General features: G+C 50.6%; 23 non-coding genes across 23 annotated transcripts; all 23 read right to left on the reverse strand.

Moving 5' to 3' along the window:
- Nucleotides 1-395: 395 nt before the first annotated feature.
- On the reverse strand, nucleotides 396-467 carry Trnah-gug (transfer RNA histidin (anticodon GUG)). Its single transcript has one exon. It is a non-coding gene; the product is annotated as a tRNA-His (tRNA).
- A 375-nt stretch (nucleotides 468-842) lies between these two features.
- Nucleotides 843-914, reverse strand: Trnae-cuc (transfer RNA glutamic acid (anticodon CUC)). The gene has a single exon. It is a non-coding gene; the product is annotated as a tRNA-Glu (tRNA).
- Nucleotides 915-1358: 444 nt separating this feature from the next.
- Trnal-uag (transfer RNA leucine (anticodon UAG)) lies at nucleotides 1359-1440 on the reverse strand. The gene has a single exon. It is a non-coding gene; the product is annotated as a tRNA-Leu (tRNA).
- A 468-nt stretch (nucleotides 1441-1908) lies between these two features.
- Trnah-gug (transfer RNA histidin (anticodon GUG)) lies at nucleotides 1909-1980 on the reverse strand. The gene has a single exon. It is a non-coding gene; the product is annotated as a tRNA-His (tRNA).
- A 375-nt stretch (nucleotides 1981-2355) lies between these two features.
- Nucleotides 2356-2427, reverse strand: Trnae-cuc (transfer RNA glutamic acid (anticodon CUC)). Its single transcript has one exon. It is a non-coding gene; the product is annotated as a tRNA-Glu (tRNA).
- Nucleotides 2428-2871: 444 nt separating this feature from the next.
- Trnal-uag (transfer RNA leucine (anticodon UAG)) lies at nucleotides 2872-2953 on the reverse strand. Its single transcript has one exon. It is a non-coding gene; the product is annotated as a tRNA-Leu (tRNA).
- A 468-nt stretch (nucleotides 2954-3421) lies between these two features.
- Trnah-gug (transfer RNA histidin (anticodon GUG)) lies at nucleotides 3422-3493 on the reverse strand. Its single transcript has one exon. It is a non-coding gene; the product is annotated as a tRNA-His (tRNA).
- A 375-nt stretch (nucleotides 3494-3868) lies between these two features.
- Nucleotides 3869-3940, reverse strand: Trnae-cuc (transfer RNA glutamic acid (anticodon CUC)). Its single transcript has one exon. It is a non-coding gene; the product is annotated as a tRNA-Glu (tRNA).
- A 444-nt stretch (nucleotides 3941-4384) lies between these two features.
- Trnal-uag (transfer RNA leucine (anticodon UAG)) lies at nucleotides 4385-4466 on the reverse strand. Its single transcript has one exon. It is a non-coding gene; the product is annotated as a tRNA-Leu (tRNA).
- Nucleotides 4467-4934: 468 nt separating this feature from the next.
- Trnah-gug (transfer RNA histidin (anticodon GUG)) lies at nucleotides 4935-5006 on the reverse strand. The gene has a single exon. It is a non-coding gene; the product is annotated as a tRNA-His (tRNA).
- Nucleotides 5007-5381: 375 nt separating this feature from the next.
- Nucleotides 5382-5453, reverse strand: Trnae-cuc (transfer RNA glutamic acid (anticodon CUC)). The gene has a single exon. It is a non-coding gene; the product is annotated as a tRNA-Glu (tRNA).
- A 444-nt stretch (nucleotides 5454-5897) lies between these two features.
- Nucleotides 5898-5979, reverse strand: Trnal-uag (transfer RNA leucine (anticodon UAG)). Its single transcript has one exon. It is a non-coding gene; the product is annotated as a tRNA-Leu (tRNA).
- A 468-nt stretch (nucleotides 5980-6447) lies between these two features.
- Trnah-gug (transfer RNA histidin (anticodon GUG)) lies at nucleotides 6448-6519 on the reverse strand. Its single transcript has one exon. It is a non-coding gene; the product is annotated as a tRNA-His (tRNA).
- Nucleotides 6520-6894: 375 nt separating this feature from the next.
- On the reverse strand, nucleotides 6895-6966 carry Trnae-cuc (transfer RNA glutamic acid (anticodon CUC)). The gene has a single exon. It is a non-coding gene; the product is annotated as a tRNA-Glu (tRNA).
- Nucleotides 6967-7410: 444 nt separating this feature from the next.
- Trnal-uag (transfer RNA leucine (anticodon UAG)) lies at nucleotides 7411-7492 on the reverse strand. Its single transcript has one exon. It is a non-coding gene; the product is annotated as a tRNA-Leu (tRNA).
- Nucleotides 7493-7960: 468 nt separating this feature from the next.
- Nucleotides 7961-8032, reverse strand: Trnah-gug (transfer RNA histidin (anticodon GUG)). Its single transcript has one exon. It is a non-coding gene; the product is annotated as a tRNA-His (tRNA).
- A 375-nt stretch (nucleotides 8033-8407) lies between these two features.
- Trnae-cuc (transfer RNA glutamic acid (anticodon CUC)) lies at nucleotides 8408-8479 on the reverse strand. The gene has a single exon. It is a non-coding gene; the product is annotated as a tRNA-Glu (tRNA).
- Nucleotides 8480-8923: 444 nt separating this feature from the next.
- On the reverse strand, nucleotides 8924-9005 carry Trnal-uag (transfer RNA leucine (anticodon UAG)). Its single transcript has one exon. It is a non-coding gene; the product is annotated as a tRNA-Leu (tRNA).
- Nucleotides 9006-9473: 468 nt separating this feature from the next.
- Nucleotides 9474-9545, reverse strand: Trnah-gug (transfer RNA histidin (anticodon GUG)). The gene has a single exon. It is a non-coding gene; the product is annotated as a tRNA-His (tRNA).
- Nucleotides 9546-9920: 375 nt separating this feature from the next.
- On the reverse strand, nucleotides 9921-9992 carry Trnae-cuc (transfer RNA glutamic acid (anticodon CUC)). Its single transcript has one exon. It is a non-coding gene; the product is annotated as a tRNA-Glu (tRNA).
- Nucleotides 9993-10436: 444 nt separating this feature from the next.
- Nucleotides 10437-10518, reverse strand: Trnal-uag (transfer RNA leucine (anticodon UAG)). The gene has a single exon. It is a non-coding gene; the product is annotated as a tRNA-Leu (tRNA).
- Nucleotides 10519-10986: 468 nt separating this feature from the next.
- Trnah-gug (transfer RNA histidin (anticodon GUG)) lies at nucleotides 10987-11058 on the reverse strand. Its single transcript has one exon. It is a non-coding gene; the product is annotated as a tRNA-His (tRNA).
- Nucleotides 11059-17596: 6538 nt separating this feature from the next.
- On the reverse strand, nucleotides 17597-17678 carry Trnal-uag (transfer RNA leucine (anticodon UAG)). Its single transcript has one exon. It is a non-coding gene; the product is annotated as a tRNA-Leu (tRNA).
- Nucleotides 17679-17963: the final 285 nt, after the last annotated feature.

The raw sequence follows: 17963 nt of genomic DNA on the forward strand, positions 1-17963 counted from the left end.
GCCGTGCCATGTATTTTCACTGCTCTCCCACTGGAAGCGTCTCTTTAGGCCACCCACAACAAGAAAATGCCGTGCCTGCCATATGGTAGCGACGCCACTTGTCTGTAGCTGTCGTAGTTAAGGAGACAGCATCAAGAGACGTTTTCGTGCCGTGACCAGGTTTCGAACCTGGGCTTTCCGTAACCACTAAAGTATCATAGCTGTACCTGTCAGGGGCGGAGCTAGAATGCTCCATGTAACAAACATATGTGAGCTCAAGGAGGTTACACTTGTGATGAAGTGGTAGTACAAACTGCGGCCTGCGGAACACGAGTGAAAAACCAAGAAAGCACTGTGATTTCGTGTACTCGTGCACTATCGTCAATGCAACGGCAGCAAGGAAAAACTTTCAAAATTGCCGTGACCAGGATTCGAACCTGGGTTATTGCGGCCACAACGCAATGTCCTAACCACTAGACGAACACGGCCACGGAGGCGCCCGCCAGAGCAGCTGGCGGGAATGCAAGTGGCGGTACACAGCAAAGCCCAGCCCACAGTGTCACGCCACAGCAGTGTCAGACACGTTCTCCATCACATGTATACAAACAAATGAACGTGCCTGCGCTGTCGGGACACTAACTACAGTGGTTAGCTGCATTCACCTCCGTGGCAATGTCTTGCAGTCCTCCAAGCCTCTTGACTACAGACATGTGACTCGATAACAAGTGGACAGACGCAGCATCTCTCTCGCCGTCGGGTGTTGCCACGAATCGTACTTAACGTGGCTTTCTGCACGCGTCAGCGTAGCGTCAGTCGAGCAAAGTCGAGACAAGTCGCATAAGAGGAGCAACAAAAACGCGCATTTCCGGTACCGGGAATCGAACCCGGGCCTCCTGGGTGAGAGCCAGGTATCCTAGCCACTAGACTACACCGGATGACGGCGCCAGTGCTCCTCCAGCGAACGCAGCAACCACCCACGATTAACTGACGACAACTGTAAAAAATCCACTCTCGCACGCTATAGAACGGCATGCTCTGGACGCATATCGTGGAGACGAACGCCAGCAGTGATGAGAGCAAAAGGCGCCTACAAATCCTGCCGTTGCACCACGTACTGTTCTACGACAATTCACGAAGCAGACGCTCACGCCTTGTTGTGCTGTTTCCTTTGCGGGCAATGAGTGCATGTGACTTCGATGCAGGAAACATTACACGTTTGGCAGCAGTGGGATTGGAACCCACGCCTCCGAAGAGACTGGTGCCTGAAACCAGCGCCTCAGACCGCTCGGCCACGCTACCTACGCAACACGCGCGTCACATGAGCTGCGTCCTACTCCACGAGAACACACAGCAACGGCACAAAAATGAGACGCCAAAATTGGCAACGGTGGGATTCGAACCCACGCCTCCGAAGAGACTGGTGCCTAAAACCAGCGCCTTAGACCGCTCGGCCACGTTACCCTTGGAACAGCGGCGGCAAAACGTTCCCTTTGTACTACAAAGATCACTTCGAAAAGGAAGTATCTTGGCAATCGCCGTGCCATGTATTTTCACTGCTCTCCCACTGGAAGCGTCTCTTTAGGCCACCCACAACAAGAAAATGCCGTGCCTGCCATATGGTAGCGACGCCACTTGTCTGTAGCTGTCGTAGTTAAGGAGACAGCATCAAGAGACGTTTTCGTGCCGTGACCAGGTTTCGAACCTGGGCTTTCCGTAACCACTAAAGTATCATAGCTGTACCTGTCAGGGGCGGAGCTAGAATGCTCCATGTAACAAACATATGTGAGCTCAAGGAGGTTACACTTGTGATGAAGTGGTAGTACAAACTGCGGCCTGCGGAACACGAGTGAAAAACCATGAAAGCACTGTGATTTCGTGTACTCGTGCACTATCGTCAATGCAACGGCAGCAAGGAAAAACTTTCAAAATTGCCGTGACCAGGATTCGAACCTGGGTTATTGCGGCCACAACGCAATGTCCTAACCACTAGACGAACACGGCCACGGAGGCGCCCGCCAGAGCAGCTGGCGGGAATGCAAGTGGCGGTACACAGCAAAGCCCAGCCCACAGTGTCACGCCACAGCAGTGTCAGACACGTTCTCCATCACATGTATACAAACAAATGAACGTGCCTGCGCTGTCGGGACACTAACTACAGTGGTTAGCTGCATTCACCTCCGTGGCAATGTCTTGCAGTCCTCCAAGCCTCTTGACTACAGACATGTGACTCGATAACAAGTGGACAGACGCAGCATCTCTCTCGCCGTCGGGTGTTGCCACGAATCGTACTTAACGTGGCTTTCTGCACGCGTCAGCGTAGCGTCAGTCGAGCAAAGTCGAGACAAGTCGCATAAGAGGAGCAACAAAAACGCGCATTTCCGGTACCGGGAATCGAACCCGGGCCTCCTGGGTGAGAGCCAGGTATCCTAGCCACTAGACTACACCGGATGACGGCGCCAGTGCTCCTCCAGCGAACGCAGCAACCACCCACGATTAACTGACGACAACTGTAAAAAATCCACTCTCGCACGCTATAGAACGGCATGCTCTGGACGCATATCGTGGAGACGAACGCCAGCAGTGATGAGAGCAAAAGGCGCCTACAAATCCTGCCGTTGCACCACGTACTGTTCTACGACAATTCACGAAGCAGACGCTCACGCCTTGTTGTGCTGTTTCCTTTGCGGGCAATGAGTGCATGTGACTTCGATGCAGGAAACATTACACGTTTGGCAGCAGTGGGATTGGAACCCACGCCTCCGAAGAGACTGGTGCCTGAAACCAGCGCCTCAGACCGCTCGGCCACGCTACCTACGCAACACGCGCGTCACATGAGCTGCGTCCTACTCCACGAGAACACACAGCAACGGCACAAAAATGAGACGCCAAAATTGGCAACGGTGGGATTCGAACCCACGCCTCCGAAGAGACTGGTGCCTAAAACCAGCGCCTTAGACCGCTCGGCCACGTTACCCTTGGAACAGCGGCGGCAAAACGTTCCCTTTGTACTACAAAGATCACTTCGAAAAGGAAGTATCTTGGCAATCGCCGTGCCATGTATTTTCACTGCTCTCCCACTGGAAGCGTCTCTTTAGGCCACCCACAACAAGAAAATGCCGTGCCTGCCATATGGTAGCGACGCCACTTGTCTGTAGCTGTCGTAGTTAAGGAGACAGCATCAAGAGACGTTTTCGTGCCGTGACCAGGTTTCGAACCTGGGCTTTCCGTAACCACTAAAGTATCATAGCTGTACCTGTCAGGGGCGGAGCTAGAATGCTCCATGTAACAAACATATGTGAGCTCAAGGAGGTTACACTTGTGATGAAGTGGTAGTACAAACTGCGGCCTGCGGAACACGAGTGAAAAACCAAGAAAGCACTGTGATTTCGTGTACTCGTGCACTATCGTCAATGCAACGGCAGCAAGGAAAAACTTTCAAAATTGCCGTGACCAGGATTCGAACCTGGGTTATTGCGGCCACAACGCAATGTCCTAACCACTAGACGAACACGGCCACGGAGGCGCCCGCCAGAGCAGCTGGCGGGAATGCAAGTGGCGGTACACAGCAAAGCCCAGCCCACAGTGTCACGCCACAGCAGTGTCAGACACGTTCTCCATCACATGTATACAAACAAATGAACGTGCCTGCGCTGTCGGGACACTAACTACAGTGGTTAGCTGCATTCACCTCCGTGGCAATGTCTTGCAGTCCTCCAAGCCTCTTGACTACAGACATGTGACTCGATAACAAGTGGACAGACGCAGCATCTCTCTCGCCGTCGGGTGTTGCCACGAATCGTACTTAACGTGGCTTTCTGCACGCGTCAGCGTAGCGTCAGTCGAGCAAAGTCGAGACAAGTCGCATAAGAGGAGCAACAAAAACGCGCATTTCCGGTACCGGGAATCGAACCCGGGCCTCCTGGGTGAGAGCCAGGTATCCTAGCCACTAGACTACACCGGATGACGGCGCCAGTGCTCCTCCAGCGAACGCAGCAACCACCCACGATTAACTGACGACAACTGTAAAAAATCCACTCTCGCACGCTATAGAACGGCATGCTCTGGACGCATATCGTGGAGACGAACGCCAGCAGTGATGAGAGCAAAAGGCGCCTACAAATCCTGCCGTTGCACCACGTACTGTTCTACGACAATTCACGAAGCAGACGCTCACGCCTTGTTGTGCTGTTTCCTTTGCGGGCAATGAGTGCATGTGACTTCGATGCAGGAAACATTACACGTTTGGCAGCAGTGGGATTGGAACCCACGCCTCCGAAGAGACTGGTGCCTGAAACCAGCGCCTCAGACCGCTCGGCCACGCTACCTACGCAACACGCGCGTCACATGAGCTGCGTCCTACTCCACGAGAACACACAGCAACGGCACAAAAATGAGACGCCAAAATTGGCAACGGTGGGATTCGAACCCACGCCTCCGAAGAGACTGGTGCCTAAAACCAGCGCCTTAGACCGCTCGGCCACGTTACCCTTGGAACAGCGGCGGCAAAACGTTCCCTTTGTACTACAAAGATCACTTCGAAAAGGAAGTATCTTGGCAATCGCCGTGCCATGTATTTTCACTGCTCTCCCACTGGAAGCGTCTCTTTAGGCCACCCACAACAAGAAAATGCCGTGCCTGCCATATGGTAGCGACGCCACTTGTCTGTAGCTGTCGTAGTTAAGGAGACAGCATCAAGAGACGTTTTCGTGCCGTGACCAGGTTTCGAACCTGGGCTTTCCGTAACCACTAAAGTATCATAGCTGTACCTGTCAGGGGCGGAGCTAGAATGCTCCATGTAACAAACATATGTGAGCTCAAGGAGGTTACACTTGTGATGAAGTGGTAGTACAAACTGCGGCCTGCGGAACACGAGTGAAAAACCAAGAAAGCACTGTGATTTCGTGTACTCGTGCACTATCGTCAATGCAACGGCAGCAAGGAAAAACTTTCAAAATTGCCGTGACCAGGATTCGAACCTGGGTTATTGCGGCCACAACGCAATGTCCTAACCACTAGACGAACACGGCCACGGAGGCGCCCGCCAGAGCAGCTGGCGGGAATGCAAGTGGCGGTACACAGCAAAGCCCAGCCCACAGTGTCACGCCACAGCAGTGTCAGACACGTTCTCCATCACATGTATACAAACAAATGAACGTGCCTGCGCTGTCGGGACACTAACTACAGTGGTTAGCTGCATTCACCTCCGTGGCAATGTCTTGCAGTCCTCCAAGCCTCTTGACTACAGACATGTGACTCGATAACAAGTGGACAGACGCAGCATCTCTCTCGCCGTCGGGTGTTGCCACGAATCGTACTTAACGTGGCTTTCTGCACGCGTCAGCGTAGCGTCAGTCGAGCAAAGTCGAGACAAGTCGCATAAGAGGAGCAACAAAAACGCGCATTTCCGGTACCGGGAATCGAACCCGGGCCTCCTGGGTGAGAGCCAGGTATCCTAGCCACTAGACTACACCGGATGACGGCGCCAGTGCTCCTCCAGCGAACGCAGCAACCACCCACGATTAACTGACGACAACTGTAAAAAATCCACTCTCGCACGCTATAGAACGGCATGCTCTGGACGCATATCGTGGAGACGAACGCCAGCAGTGATGAGAGCAAAAGGCGCCTACAAATCCTGCCGTTGCACCACGTACTGTTCTACGACAATTCACGAAGCAGACGCTCACGCCTTGTTGTGCTGTTTCCTTTGCGGGCAATGAGTGCATGTGACTTCGATGCAGGAAACATTACACGTTTGGCAGCAGTGGGATTGGAACCCACGCCTCCGAAGAGACTGGTGCCTGAAACCAGCGCCTCAGACCGCTCGGCCACGCTACCTACGCAACACGCGCGTCACATGAGCTGCGTCCTACTCCACGAGAACACACAGCAACGGCACAAAAATGAGACGCCAAAATTGGCAACGGTGGGATTCGAACCCACGCCTCCGAAGAGACTGGTGCCTAAAACCAGCGCCTTAGACCGCTCGGCCACGTTACCCTTGGAACAGCGGCGGCAAAACGTTCCCTTTGTACTACAAAGATCACTTCGAAAAGGAAGTATCTTGGCAATCGCCGTGCCATGTATTTTCACTGCTCTCCCACTGGAAGCGTCTCTTTAGGCCACCCACAACAAGAAAATGCCGTGCCTGCCATATGGTAGCGACGCCACTTGTCTGTAGCTGTCGTAGTTAAGGAGACAGCATCAAGAGACGTTTTCGTGCCGTGACCAGGTTTCGAACCTGGGCTTTCCGTAACCACTAAAGTATCATAGCTGTACCTGTCAGGGGCGGAGCTAGAATGCTCCATGTAACAAACATATGTGAGCTCAAGGAGGTTACACTTGTGATGAAGTGGTAGTACAAACTGCGGCCTGCGGAACACGAGTGAAAAACCAAGAAAGCACTGTGATTTCGTGTACTCGTGCACTATCGTCAATGCAACGGCAGCAAGGAAAAACTTTCAAAATTGCCGTGACCAGGATTCGAACCTGGGTTATTGCGGCCACAACGCAATGTCCTAACCACTAGACGAACACGGCCACGGAGGCGCCCGCCAGAGCAGCTGGCGGGAATGCAAGTGGCGGTACACAGCAAAGCCCAGCCCACAGTGTCACGCCACAGCAGTGTCAGACACGTTCTCCATCACATGTATACAAACAAATGAACGTGCCTGCGCTGTCGGGACACTAACTACAGTGGTTAGCTGCATTCACCTCCGTGGCAATGTCTTGCAGTCCTCCAAGCCTCTTGACTACAGACATGTGACTCGATAACAAGTGGACAGACGCAGCATCTCTCTCGCCGTCGGGTGTTGCCACGAATCGTACTTAACGTGGCTTTCTGCACGCGTCAGCGTAGCGTCAGTCGAGCAAAGTCGAGACAAGTCGCATAAGAGGAGCAACAAAAACGCGCATTTCCGGTACCGGGAATCGAACCCGGGCCTCCTGGGTGAGAGCCAGGTATCCTAGCCACTAGACTACACCGGATGACGGCGCCAGTGCTCCTCCAGCGAACGCAGCAACCACCCACGATTAACTGACGACAACTGTAAAAAATCCACTCTCGCACGCTATAGAACGGCATGCTCTGGACGCATATCGTGGAGACGAACGCCAGCAGTGATGAGAGCAAAAGGCGCCTACAAATCCTGCCGTTGCACCACGTACTGTTCTACGACAATTCACGAAGCAGACGCTCACGCCTTGTTGTGCTGTTTCCTTTGCGGGCAATGAGTGCATGTGACTTCGATGCAGGAAACATTACACGTTTGGCAGCAGTGGGATTGGAACCCACGCCTCCGAAGAGACTGGTGCCTGAAACCAGCGCCTCAGACCGCTCGGCCACGCTACCTACGCAACACGCGCGTCACATGAGCTGCGTCCTACTCCACGAGAACACACAGCAACGGCACAAAAATGAGACGCCAAAATTGGCAACGGTGGGATTCGAACCCACGCCTCCGAAGAGACTGGTGCCTAAAACCAGCGCCTTAGACCGCTCGGCCACGTTACCCTTGGAACAGCGGCGGCAAAACGTTCCCTTTGTACTACAAAGATCACTTCGAAAAGGAAGTATCTTGGCAATCGCCGTGCCATGTATTTTCACTGCTCTCCCACTGGAAGCGTCTCTTTAGGCCACCCACAACAAGAAAATGCCGTGCCTGCCATATGGTAGCGACGCCACTTGTCTGTAGCTGTCGTAGTTAAGGAGACAGCATCAAGAGACGTTTTCGTGCCGTGACCAGGTTTCGAACCTGGGCTTTCCGTAACCACTAAAGTATCATAGCTGTACCTGTCAGGGGCGGAGCTAGAATGCTCCATGTAACAAACATATGTGAGCTCAAGGAGGTTACACTTGTGATGAAGTGGTAGTACAAACTGCGGCCTGCGGAACACGAGTGAAAAACCAAGAAAGCACTGTGATTTCGTGTACTCGTGCACTATCGTCAATGCAACGGCAGCAAGGAAAAACTTTCAAAATTGCCGTGACCAGGATTCGAACCTGGGTTATTGCGGCCACAACGCAATGTCCTAACCACTAGACGAACACGGCCACGGAGGCGCCCGCCAGAGCAGCTGGCGGGAATGCAAGTGGCGGTACACAGCAAAGCCCAGCCCACAGTGTCACGCCACAGCAGTGTCAGACACGTTCTCCATCACATGTATACAAACAAATGAACGTGCCTGCGCTGTCGGGACACTAACTACAGTGGTTAGCTGCATTCACCTCCGTGGCAATGTCTTGCAGTCCTCCAAGCCTCTTGACTACAGACATGTGACTCGATAACAAGTGGACAGACGCAGCATCTCTCTCGCCGTCGGGTGTTGCCACGAATCGTACTTAACGTGGCTTTCTGCACGCGTCAGCGTAGCGTCAGTCGAGCAAAGTCGAGACAAGTCGCATAAGAGGAGCAACAAAAACGCGCATTTCCGGTACCGGGAATCGAACCCGGGCCTCCTGGGTGAGAGCCAGGTATCCTAGCCACTAGACTACACCGGATGACGGCGCCAGTGCTCCTCCAGCGAACGCAGCAACCACCCACGATTAACTGACGACAACTGTAAAAAATCCACTCTCGCACGCTATAGAACGGCATGCTCTGGACGCATATCGTGGAGACGAACGCCAGCAGTGATGAGAGCAAAAGGCGCCTACAAATCCTGCCGTTGCACCACGTACTGTTCTACGACAATTCACGAAGCAGACGCTCACGCCTTGTTGTGCTGTTTCCTTTGCGGGCAATGAGTGCATGTGACTTCGATGCAGGAAACATTACACGTTTGGCAGCAGTGGGATTGGAACCCACGCCTCCGAAGAGACTGGTGCCTGAAACCAGCGCCTCAGACCGCTCGGCCACGCTACCTACGCAACACGCGCGTCACATGAGCTGCGTCCTACTCCACGAGAACACACAGCAACGGCACAAAAATGAGACGCCAAAATTGGCAACGGTGGGATTCGAACCCACGCCTCCGAAGAGACTGGTGCCTAAAACCAGCGCCTTAGACCGCTCGGCCACGTTACCCTTGGAACAGCGGCGGCAAAACGTTCCCTTTGTACTACAAAGATCACTTCGAAAAGGAAGTATCTTGGCAATCGCCGTGCCATGTATTTTCACTGCTCTCCCACTGGAAGCGTCTCTTTAGGCCACCCACAACAAGAAAATGCCGTGCCTGCCATATGGTAGCGACGCCACTTGTCTGTAGCTGTCGTAGTTAAGGAGACAGCATCAAGAGACGTTTTCGTGCCGTGACCAGGTTTCGAACCTGGGCTTTCCGTAACCACTAAAGTATCATAGCTGTACCTGTCAGGGGCGGAGCTAGAATGCTCCATGTAACAAACATATGTGAGCTCAAGGAGGTTACACTTGTGATGAAGTGGTAGTACAAACTGCGGCCTGCGGAACACGAGTGAAAAACCAAGAAAGCACTGTGATTTCGTGTACTCGTGCACTATCGTCAATGCAACGGCAGCAAGGAAAAACTTTCAAAATTGCCGTGACCAGGATTCGAACCTGGGTTATTGCGGCCACAACGCAATGTCCTAACCACTAGACGAACACGGCCACGGAGGCGCCCGCCAGAGCAGCTGGCGGGAATGCAAGTGGCGGTACACAGCAAAGCCCAGCCCACAGTGTCACGCCACAGCAGTGTCAGACACGTTCTCCATCACATGTATACAAACAAATGAACGTGCCTGCGCTGTCGGGACACTAACTACAGTGGTTAGCTGCATTCACCTCCGTGGCAATGTCTTGCAGTCCTCCAAGCCTCTTGACTACAGACATGTGACTCGATAACAAGTGGACAGACGCAGCATCTCTCTCGCCGTCGGGTGTTGCCACGAATCGTACTTAACGTGGCTTTCTGCACGCGTCAGCGTAGCGTCAGTCGAGCAAAGTCGAGACAAGTCGCATAAGAGGAGCAACAAAAACGCGCATTTCCGGTACCGGGAATCGAACCCGGGCCTCCTGGGTGAGAGCCAGGTATCCTAGCCACTAGACTACACCGGATGACGGCGCCAGTGCTCCTCCAGCGAACGCAGCAACCACCCACGATTAACTGACGACAACTGTAAAAAATCCACTCTCGCACGCTATAGAACGGCATGCTCTGGACGCATATCGTGGAGACGAACGCCAGCAGTGATGAGAGCAAAAGGCGCCTACAAATCCTGCCGTTGCACCACGTACTGTTCTACGACAATTCACGAAGCAGACGCTCACGCCTTGTTGTGCTGTTTCCTTTGCGGGCAATGAGTGCATGTGACTTCGATGCAGGAAACATTACACGTTTGGCAGCAGTGGGATTGGAACCCACGCCTCCGAAGAGACTGGTGCCTGAAACCAGCGCCTCAGACCGCTCGGCCACGCTACCTACGCAACACGCGCGTCACATGAGCTGCGTCCTACTCCACGAGAACACACAGCAACGGCACAAAAATGAGACGCCAAAATTGGCAACGGTGGGATTCGAACCCACGCCTCCGAAGAGACTGGTGCCTAAAACCAGCGCCTTAGACCGCTCGGCCACGTTACCCTTGGAACAGCGGCGGCAAAACGTTCCCTTTGTACTACAAAGATCACTTCGAAAAGGAAGTATCTTGGCAATCGCCGTGCCATGTATTTTCACTGCTCTCCCACTGGAAGCGTCTCTTTAGGCCACCCACAACAAGAAAATGCCGTGCCTGCCATATGGTAGCGACGCCACTTGTCTGTAGCTGTCGTAGTTAAGGAGACAGCATCAAGAGACGTTTTCGTGCCGTGACCAGGTTTCGAACCTGGGCTTTCCGTAACCACTAAAGTATCATAGCTGTACCTGTCAGGGGCGGAGCTAGAATGCTCCATGTAACAAACATATGTGAGCTCAAGGAGGTTACACTTGTGATGAAGTGGTAGTACAAACTGCGGCCTGCGGAACACGAGTGAAAAACCAAGAAAGCACTGTGATTTCGTGTACTCGTGCACTATCGTCAATGCAACGGCAGCAAGGAAAAACTTTCAAAATTGCCGTGACCAGGATTCGAACCTGGGTTATTGCGGCCACAACGCAATGTCCTAACCACTAGACGAACACGGCCACGGAGGCGCCCGCCAGAGCAGCTGGCGGGAATGCAAGTGGCGGTACACAGCAAAGCCCAGCCCACAGTGTCACGCCACAGCAGTGTCAGACACGTTCTCCATCACATGTATACAAACAAATGAACGTGCCTGCGCTGTCGGGACACTAACTACAGTGGTTAGCTGCATTCACCTCCGTGGCAATGTCTTGCAGTCCTCCAAGCCTCTTGACTACAGACATGTGACTCGATAACAAGTGGACAGACGCAGCATCTCTCTCGCCGTCGGGTGTTGCCACGAATCGTACTTAACGTGGCTTTCTGCACGCGTCAGCGTAGCGTCAGTCGAGCAAAGTCGAGACAAGTCGCATAAGAGGAGCAACAAAAACGCGCATTTCCGGTACCGGGAATCGAACCCGGGCCTCCTGGGTGAGAGCCAGGTATCCTAGCCACTTTTTTTTTTTTTTTTTTTTTTTTTTTGCCTTATCCATTTTTTTTTTTTTTTTTTTTTTTTTTTTTTTTCGGGCCTCCATCCACCCCTTATAGCCCGTCCTTCTGCTCGCCAGTAAGTCGCCTTCGTCGGCGCGGCATCAAAGGCCTTTGATTGAGGTAAATAAAAACGTGGTGTATTTCATGCGTCGTTCATGATAAATTCATCCATAGGAAGGAAAAGAGGAACTGAAAGTTACCACGGCTCCATTGCCTTGTGGTAAACGAAAACGACAAAGAAGGTAAAAGAAAAGTGAAAATCCATGTCTTCTAAAATTATAAAGCAATTGTTCTGAACTCTGCGAAATTGAATGAGAACTAAAATTATCTCTCGAAACAGAAAACTGAATTTTCTTCGTCTGGACGAAATTAAGCTTGAACTCTTGCCAATCGATATTACTTCAGTGGTGTTTGTAACTTGTGATGCGGTCAACTTGACATAGTAGTCGCCTAATAGACGGTCCGTCTTATGTTGAGTGAGTAATCTGTTGAATGTTCGTTAACACGAAATTCAAATCAAGTGATCTGCTAGTCTTTTCTCTCTCTCTCTCTCTCTCTCTCTCTCTTTTTTTTTTTTTTTTTTTTTTTTTTTTTTTTTTTTTTTTTTTTTTTTTTTTTACGTTACAGTTTTGAGCAGGTAGTTGGCGAAGTTATTCTTATAGTTTTTCGTTTTCATTAGCATATGGTGCTGAGTTGTAAGATAGACCCAGAAGTCTTCTTTACTCTTTTCTTCTTTTGTAAATAAGTAATGTACAGTAGCGGCTTTTAACCAGTTGAGTGCGTTCCTTCTCGTCCGTGGGTACGGAGTATCGTCCGGCGTCAGAAAGGCAGCAGGTGTTATATATCTGGGCGATGTTCTACTGATGAGTGCTAACTTGTTCGCGATATATTCCCATATATCTTTTACTTTGTCGCACACAAACCTGTGTTCATCAGTATCTATTAAATTACACGTTGTGCACAAAGGTGATTCTGCGAGGTGTATACTATGTAGTTTGGAGTTAGTGGCTAATTTCCTGTTTACTGCGAAGTACCAAGTGGCTTTCATTGTCGACGGCAAGTACGGACAATGGATGTTCTCCCAGATTACCTTCCAGTCGCAAAGGTTGTATTTTTCTTCGGTATTATTTTTCTTCTTATCCTTCATGAGTTCCTGGTACACATGTTTCACTGTCTTCATTTCTTGTTCGGGGATCCTTGTGTGTACATAACTGTACTCCAGTAAAAACCATTTTAAGTGGTAAAGTCCGTTTGGAATATGTTGCACCGTGATAGGTGGACTGAGGTCGGCCGGAGCTATCTCAGTAAGCAGGTGAGCAGCGAGACTATCAGCTGAGTGTTTCCATTGGTGGAAAGTTTTGGATATGTATAAAGCTTGCGCCTTCCTTCCAACATCGACAAGATTTAAGCCACCATTTTTTGTGGCAAGCGTTAAGGTGTCAAACTGAACTTTAAAAATGTGGTGTTGGCTGACAAACTGTCCTAATGCTGACATAATTCGTTTTGCAGTGAGTGCAGGCATTGGTAAAACTTGAGCGATATAATTGAGTTTGGAGGTGAGGTATACATTTGCGACCGTTACTTTCTGAATTTCATTTAGTTTGCGTACTCTGTGTTCCCGTATGCTGGCACGAATAGTCCGTAGAAGCTTTCTATAGTTGGTTGCAATTGTGTGCCGAATATTACTCTGAAAATCAATTCCAAGACACTTGAAGATCTTCAGCTGACGTAGTTGCCTGTGAGGGTGCGATCCTAGGCCGCGGCCAATATTGAATATTCCAGACTTCGTCCAGTTTAGTTGTGCACCTGACGCTTGCTCATATTGCCTGACTATCTGTAGTGCGGTCTCCACTTCAGTTCTATTTAGGACAAGGAAACCGACATCGTCTGCATACGCCTTGCACACTACTCGGGATCCATGTATGATGATGCCCTGTAAACTTTGCGTCAGGGTAGCTAACAAAGGCTCAATGGCAATCGCAAAAAGCGCCATGGACATTGGGCAGCCCTGCCTGACGGAACTGGCTATCTCTATTGCTCGAGTAGGCTGGCCATTGATGATGACTCTGGATAAATTAGTCGCTACCATCTGTCGTATAATTGCGACGAACCCAGGTGGAAAACCCATCGCATACATGGTACGAAAGAGATACTGGTGGTTTACCCTGTCAAAGGCTTTGTCGAAATCCAAAGACATGATGGCACATTTCAGTTTACAGACTTCCGCAATGGAGATTAAATCACGGTAGTCGCACAAAGTCTGTTGAATTTTCCGATCCTTGCCCACGCTGGTCTGGTAAGGGCCAATAATATTGGTCATTGTAGATTTAAGCCTTTGGGCCAAAAGTCTCGCAAAGATTTTATAGTCGCTGTTGAGCAGCGTTATCGGTCTTAGATTTTTGACGTTTGCACTGCCTGAGTTTTTTTTAATGAGAACGATGATGCCTTCACAGAAGCTGGTGGGGATCACGTTGTTTTGGTCGAGAAGTTCGTTACAGATGCAAGTTATCTTCGCCTTTATGGTGTTCCAGAACTTTTGATAGAACTCGGCGGGAATTCCGTCAGGTCCGGGGGATTTATTCTTAGCACTTTCGCAGAGCACATATTCCACGTCTTCTTCGGTTGCCACGGCTAATAGCTTTTCCGCGTCCACGAGACTGACTCTGTTGCGCAAATTATTCAAAAGATCATCCTGCGCTTGCACGTTAACTTCTTTATTTGACAGCAAGGTGGTGAAGTAGTTTAGCACCGCCGCTTTAATCTCGTTGTGCGTAGTCAGCGTTGCGCCGTCCTCAGCAATTAACTCCGTCAGTATTTTACGGGACCCTTTCGTACTTTCTTGGATCATATGGTAGACTGAGGTGAGTTCTTGGTGTACAGTAGTCTGGACCCGCGACCTGACTTTGTAGCCTTCTAGCTGCGTCCTCCTGAGGGTTAGGATTTTGGCCTGGATTTTCTTAATTCGTTGACAATTCTCGACAGCCGAAGTGCCGAGCAGATACAGTTCCCGCAGACAATGAAAATAGAAATTGATCGTCCTTTGAAGCCAAAAGCTCTTTTCCCGTGCGTAGTTCATGAAACACCACCTAATTTTAGGTTTGGCGCACCTGAGCCACCAATCAATGGCCGAATTATAAGAGGCAAATCTATGCTCACATTCTCGCCAGGTATTGAGGAAGGCTTCTTGACACGCCGAGTCTTGTAGATGTGAAACATTTAATTTCCACAGGCCCCTGTATCGACACGTCCGTTGTCGGTCTAGAGTGATAGTACAGATGTATGCAGCATGATCTGAGAACGCCACTGGCCATACTTCTGACTGCAGAATGTGATTCCTCAAAGTGGGTGTGACATAAATTCGATCGAGACGGCTTGCCGAATGAGTCGTAATATGGGTAAACCCAGGTGCTGCCCCATGCTTGAGCTCCCAAGAGTCAACTAAGTGCAAGTCTCGTACAATTCGTTCCAGTTCAAGTGATTTGTTAAGATTGGGAGTCTGGTCCTTTGCACTGATGACACAGTTAAAGTCGCCTCCGAAGATGACATTGTTGTGGCGGGCGCCAAAGAGAGGAACTATTTCTTCGTTAAAAAAGTCTGCTCTTTGACGTCTATTACTGGAACCGGATGGGGCATATACATTAATTAGTCTGTTGTTATAAAAAGTGCCCGCAATGCCCCTACCGTTCGGCAATTGTGTGACGTCAGTAATAATGATACCTTCCTTCACAATAAAAGCTGTACCTAATTCGCAACCGGCCCCAGGATTAGTGATCACATTATAACCTGGTATGCAATCAAGTCTGATCTCTGTTACTTCTTGTACAAATAAAATGTCTACATCAGCTGCATATAAAAAGTCTTTCAAATGTTGTAGTTTAAGAGCGCTGCATATCTTATTAATATTGAGAGTAGCAAGTCGATAGGCCTGTGGCGGAATTGTGGTGGACTAAGCAGGAGCAATGCCTAAAATCAGGCCAATATCAAAACATAAATAACGCTGGAAAAACAAGTCACGTCGTAAAGGCACTTTGGAGGTAATTCCAGATAACAAAAACATGTATTGAGAGTCACTTTAAAGGCAGAGTTAAAAATATTCTCCGTTGGAAAAGGGACCAGTCGTGCGTTCGTTTTGCGCGGTAGTTTCCGTCGAAGAGTTATCTTTCTCATTAACATCGTCGTCTTTGGTGACTGAAGCTACGGCTGTCATCGTTTCGGTAATATCCATACTGTCTACTTCGGCAGTGGAGTCTGTATCGTCTGCCCAACTAGTTGGCGGAGGCTGTGGCGAGGTCGTTACCGACGCTGGAGCAGGACAGGGTTCGACCATGCGGACATCACAGCCGGCTCGGAGTTGAGCTGAGTGTTCGGGGTTCGGAGGTAGAGAATCTGAGATATTGTCAAGTACTGATGGTAAACTGGCTGAGGGATGACCATGATTTGTGCTATCAGATGCATTTTCACTGAGTTGTTCACCTATCTGTTTAGCCTTTTCGCGCAGAACCGGTGCAATCTGTTCTGCACCCTGGCGGGCAACTCTCCGTTTTTTAGTTTTCCTGGGAGATGTACGATGTTGTGGGCTTTGATCGTGACCTGCTGGAGATTCCCCCCGTGGAGTAGCAGCGGTCGATGGGGACGCAGACGTTTGCATGTCGGATGCCTGTTCTTCTGTGACTACGACGGACGGCGACATTTCTACGGGTTTAGGTTGGGTCTCTTCCGGCGTTACAACAGTCTCCATACGCGTTACCGTCGCAGGTACTACAGTATTTTCACTGACTTCGGTGACCGTGGGTGTAGCCGAAAGCCCACGCGTTACGGCGACGTACGTCACAGGCAGTGTTGTCATCGCAGGGGGCCTGGCAGCCTCGCCGGCAGGCAGCTGCGCCACTCGCCTCTGCATGCATTCGGCACGCACGTGACCTGTCGAGTTGCATGCGGCACACGTTCGAGGCTGATCATCGTACATTACTATCGCACGATACCCGCATACGTAAACATAAGACGGGATGTGCTTCTGCAGCTCGATTTTCAATTGCCGCACCCCATTAAGAACCGGGAATTTATGTGCACTAGACCAACGTTCCGCAATATTGCTTATGATTTTGCCGTACGGACAGAGAACTGCGTTGATCTGTTCACTGGTTATTTCAAATGGGAGTTCAAAAATTCGAACAGTCCGTATTCCGAGGCCGGCATGCGAAACTGCAACTTCCCCCACATTTCCGTCGCTGTGTTTAAACTTTAGAATACCACCACAAGATTCAACTATTTTCTCACACATGTCTGATCGGGCTAATTTAACGAAAACGGTGCTACTGACAATCGAAAGATGTATCCCGATTATGTCCTCAAGTCTTATCTTCACTTCATCTTCTAACCATTGCTCAACTTCAAAAGATTTAGGTCGGACAAAATTCCTGTCAAAAGTAAACTTCAGTGTATCTTTCCTACTCGGTTGAGACATCACGAAAGCGAGTTCATTTTCAGATCACGCCAAAACACTGGTAGACACTGAAGCAAGCGCAGCGACTCACCACACGTAAACAGCGACGGCGCGGCGCGCAGCACAGCACGTCCGACCTCGACCGCGACCGCCGGCTGACTGTGCCACTAGACTACACCGGATGACGGCGCCAGTGCTCCTCCAGCGAACGCAGCAACCACCCACGATTAACTGACGACAACTGTAAAAAATCCACTCTCGCACGCTATAGAACGGCATGCTCTGGACGCATATCGTGGAGACGAACGCCAGCAGTGATGAGAGCAAAAGGCGCCTACAAATCCTGCCGTTGCACCACGTACTGTTCTACGACAATTCACGAAGCAGACGCTCACGCCTTGTTGTGCTGTTTCCTTTGCGGGCAATGAGTGCATGTGACTTCGATGCAGGAAACATTACACGTTTGGCAGCAGTGGGATTGGAACCCACGCCTCCGAAGAGACTGGTGCCTGAAACCAGCGCCTCAGACCGCTCGGCCACGCTACCTACGCAACACGCGCGTCACATGAGCTGCGTCCTACTCCACGAGAACACACAGCAACGGCACAAAAATGAGACGCCAAAATTGGCAACGGTGGGATTCGAACCCACGCCTCCGAAGAGACTGGTGCCTAAAACCAGCGCCTTAGACCGCTCGGCCACGTTACCCTTGGAACAGCGGCGGCAAAACGTTCCCTTTGTACTACAAAGATCACTTCGAAAAGGAAGTATCTTGGCAATCGCCGTGCCATGTATTTTCACTGCTCTCCCACTGGAAGCGTCTCTTTAGGCCACCCACAACAAGAAAATGCCGTGCCTGCCATATGGTAGCGACGCCACTTGTCTGTAGCTGTCGTAGTTAAGGAGACAGCATCAAGAGACGTTTTCGTGCCGTGACCAGGTTTCGAACCTGGGCTTTCCGTAACCACTAAAGTATCATAGCTGTACCTGTCA

Source organism: Schistocerca cancellata, chromosome 1, assembly GCF_023864275.1.
Source record: "Schistocerca cancellata isolate TAMUIC-IGC-003103 chromosome 1, iqSchCanc2.1, whole genome shotgun sequence".
Lineage (NCBI taxonomy): Eukaryota > Metazoa > Arthropoda > Insecta > Orthoptera > Acrididae > Schistocerca > Schistocerca cancellata.